Below are 4,217 nucleotides of genomic sequence, written 5' to 3' on the forward strand. Positions count from 1 at the left end.
AAATTAAAACGTAAAACAGGATATTATATATATATATATATATATATATATATATATATATATATATATATATATATATATATATATATATATATATATATATATATATATATATATCATATATATATATATATATATATATATCATATATATATATATATATATATATATATATATATATATATATATATATATCATATATATATATATATATATATATATATATATATATATATATATATCATTTTCAAGAGCTCATTTTCAAAACGCTGTAAATCCATTTTTTGGGTTTTGAGTAAATCGAACTTTTCTCCTGCATAAAGAAATTAAGTATTTTGGAATAAGTTATTATTGATTTAGTTAAACATGTACTTTATTAATAAGACTATAATGTCTACTGAAATCGAGCGGTATGAAATCGATGTATATTTTTAGTGGTTATTTTTGTTTTGTTTCAAAACGCTGTATATCCAAGTATTATTTATTAACAAAACGCTTTATATCCATTTCATTAATAAAATATATCTATTAATGAAACATAATATTATTTTATTATGCATTCTAAGATCTACCTTAAAATTTTGTTCTCCTTTAATATAAATCAGCAACTTTTTTTAAACAACTCACAAGTGCAACTATTAAAATATATAAGGTGTTAATGAGTATTTTATCTTGTAATCAATAACGTTAATAAAAAAAACAACAAAATAAATCATGTTATGCTGGAAATTTTTTTAAATATTTGTATCTTAAATTAAACATGTTTACAAAATTCACAGCTAAAAAACATTTAAATCAAATTATGAACTATCTTCTTCACTAAGGCTAGCATTATCTTCAGTGGCATTACAGAGTAGTGTTTTATACATACTAAGTATTCTGCCTTCTGCTCTTACAAGACCGAGAAGACAAAAAACATCGTCTTTCTTAGCAAGTTTAACACAGTTATTTAATTCCAAACGTTGCGGTCTAAATGTCTCCCATTTCTTCCGTTTTTTAAGGATACTGATTTTGGCTCAGAATGGTAACTAAATGCAACTACTTCGAGCTTGTCTGAATTTATAAGAAGTTTTTTTGCTTCACTGATTTTAAATGTTTTTTTGCTCATGACATACTTTTTGACTTCTGATTTGAAGTCATGTGCTGACCAATTCTGCCCGTAAACCATGACTTTTCCATGCCGGCTAAGTATGTTTATGTATTCATTAGGCTCAAAAATTTGGTCTCTTTTTTTAATATCTAGCTGAACTCGACCAAACACGCGATCAGCTGGCAGATATGAGTGACCTCGTTCTGGAAAAGTGTGTGTAATTTGCAGTTTATTAAAATATTGTTTTCTTAGAGCTAGAAGCATACATGTCATATTTATGTTTTTGTTCTGGCCATAGCATGCATCAGAAAACAATCGAAGTGACGAGGCGTTGAAACATTTATCTTTTAAAACGTTTTTAAGTAGATGTTCTATAGCTGAACAAATCATATTCGAATCTTTCCTATTTTTACACTCCATCCAAGTAAAAAAAAATATATCGTTAACAGACTGAGACTTATCACCTTTATGAATAACAACACCAAGGACATAAAAATTAAGCTGTCTAGAATAGTAGGCTTCTCCGATTGATAATTTTGGTAGTACAAGGTTCTCCATCATGTCAAAACAGATAGTGATCTCATTGGGATGAATATCATTGAGAAGACTATAAAAGAGAAGACTTTTTTTCCTTCGATGAAAAATAAAAAGAGCAGTTTTTAATTTTTTTTGGTTATCAGTAATATTTTGGTTTTTCATAGCCAACTTATATGTTTGACATGTAGAGCATGTATCTGTTGCTGGGTATCCAAAAGCTAAATTGAAATGATTCATAAATACCCCATAATAATAATGGTAGCCTACAGTAGATACAGTATAAGCATTGTTTTTATCCAAAAACAAGTTCGTACATCTGCTTTACATTTAAATCAGAGGGCAAATATTGACGTCCTGGAGCACCTTTTCTTCCATAATGACTTGCTCTGCAATTAAAAGACTAAATATGGTTTTTGATAACTTCTTTCTTTTCAGAATAAGCTACTTTCTTCCTGTCTCCTCCTCTATTTTCAGGTCTGGTTGTTCCATGTTCATACCCGTGTCTTGCAATTCTTAAAACTCTATCAGGTTTTATGGCTGGAATAAATTAATAAAATATTAACTTTTACTCATTAATTTTTTTTAACAAAATATACATTCTATTTCTGAATTAAAAGTAAAGTAATTTTATACTTACACAATACTGAACAAAATGAAGCTTGGCAAACTCGTACTTTAATTCCCTCGCAGCATAAAAAGTACTCAATACTCATATTTCTTAACTTTATTCGATTATTATATTTCACTCTGACTCTTTTAACACTGATTATATTAAGCATTGACAGTATAGTAGCATCTTGTGATACTTTATTTGCAATACTATAGAATTCTGTATGATGTTTTAGCAAATTATCCTTTGTTATATCTCGAGCCTGAAATAAGTCAATCAATAAATAATTATTTTGCCATAAACACAAATTATACCAAGTAATCTTACATTGTGTATAATAAAACTTTAAACTCGTAACTAAATTATAATTTCAACATACGAAGATTATTAAATTAAAAAAACTCACTTTGCAGTAACCTGAAACATGATTACATGATATAGTAGAAACTTTTCCTCCGCTTGAATGTCTAAATACCTTATTTTTCTCTCTTGCAGAGCATTGTTTTTTTTTTTTTTCCGTGATTTTAACGTTGACACAACACTTTCATCTAAACCATCCAAATCAGCCATCTTTATTATTATTTAAATATGACTATTGCGCTTGCGTGGAGTTAACTTTATATAAGCACGGATTGGTCAAAAAAATATACAGCGCATTGAAAATAAACTAAAAAAATTATACAGCGTTTTGAAAATAAATAATTTTTAGAGCCTAAATTAAAAAAAAAAAATTAATTAGTTACAAACATGACTTAAAAGTATCAAACTTTCTCTTCAAAATTATCCACCTAACGCAGTTTTTTCGAAATTGGCGCTTACCGCGTTTTGAAAATGAGCTCTTCATATATATGTATATATATATATATATATATATATATATATATATATATATATATATATATATATATATATATATATATATATAATTAAATTTTTATAATGACAAAAATTTTCTCTTGAATTATTTCATTTTTTGTTTTATTCATAAAGTGTACCTTTTGTATCCTAACAAAGTAAAAAATCGACTCAATATACTGATTTTGACTGTTAGAAACAGATGATCTGATGATATATGTTCTATGCAGCATAATTTTAAATTACCAATTATCTCAAATGTAAAAGATATCAAACTGATTTGCAATTTATGTGCTAGGTAAAATATAAAATGAAAAGTTTTAGATTGATTTTATTATATAGCTAATTAAACTGAAAAGCTTGACAGCATTACTATTTCACTACTAATTGGAACTCTGTTACATTCTGTATAGGCATGACACCTCCATAGAATGTGACAGAAATATGGTCATTGCAAATCAAAAGTTTCTGTCAGAAACATTAGACGATCTCACAAAAAACTATAACAATTCAATATTTATATAAAAACATGATACAAAAAAATTTTTCTGAAATTCGCAGAAATTCAAAGCCAAACTTTTTGTTTCCTTGTTCATTTATGATATGTTCACTTTGAGAAATTGAAATATTAAAGGCTAGTTAAAATTTAATTGTATGGAAAATTGGAAATATTTAATTTTATGTGTATTACATCCCATATATTAACATCAAAGGTCGAAGTGTTCACAATTAGTTTTTGTATTGTTTATAAAAACTTGATATAGAGTTATGGAACACAGGCATCATGAAATCATCTATGGTAAAAAGATGAGGTTGGGGAAAAGATAAGATTGCAATGGTACTTTGTATAATGTTAAATAAAAACTTTCATATAATCTTTCATTTGAATTTTATTTTGAAAAAAAAGTGATAGGGGAGGCTTCATTATCTCACCACACACTTAGCATGTTGTGGTTGTATATTACAATGTGTTACTATCTACTTTTTAAAAAGTAGTTAGAAATAAAAGTTATAATAACTTATTTTTATTGTAAAAAATTTTTAAGAAAAATGATTTTAACGATTCATTAGATAATCGTAATCTGATTTTTATGCAGAAACGAGTGAAGCTCGAAAAAACGCGTA

At 26.3% G+C, this 4,217-nt stretch overlaps 1 long non-coding RNA gene across 2 annotated transcripts; it reads right to left on the reverse strand.

Moving 5' to 3' along the window:
• Nucleotides 1-2,067: 2,067 nt before the first annotated feature.
• On the reverse strand, nt 2,068-2,812 carry LOC136092238 (uncharacterized). 2 transcript variants are annotated; one of them, XR_010644286.1, is made up of 3 exons: nt 2,644-2,699; nt 2,265-2,499; nt 2,068-2,164 (listed from the first exon to the last, which is right to left on the reverse strand). It is a non-coding gene; the product is annotated as an uncharacterized LOC136092238 (long non-coding RNA). The 2 variants fall into 2 exon arrangements; XR_010644285.1 differs by lacking the exon at nt 2,068-2,164 and having other exon boundaries at nt 2,225-2,499; nt 2,644-2,812.
• Between the last annotated feature and the right edge of the window lie 1,405 nt (nt 2,813-4,217).

This window comes from Hydra vulgaris, chromosome 15 (genome assembly GCF_038396675.1).
Source record: "Hydra vulgaris chromosome 15, alternate assembly HydraT2T_AEP".
Classification (NCBI taxonomy): Eukaryota; Metazoa; Cnidaria; class Hydrozoa; order Anthoathecata; family Hydridae; genus Hydra; species Hydra vulgaris.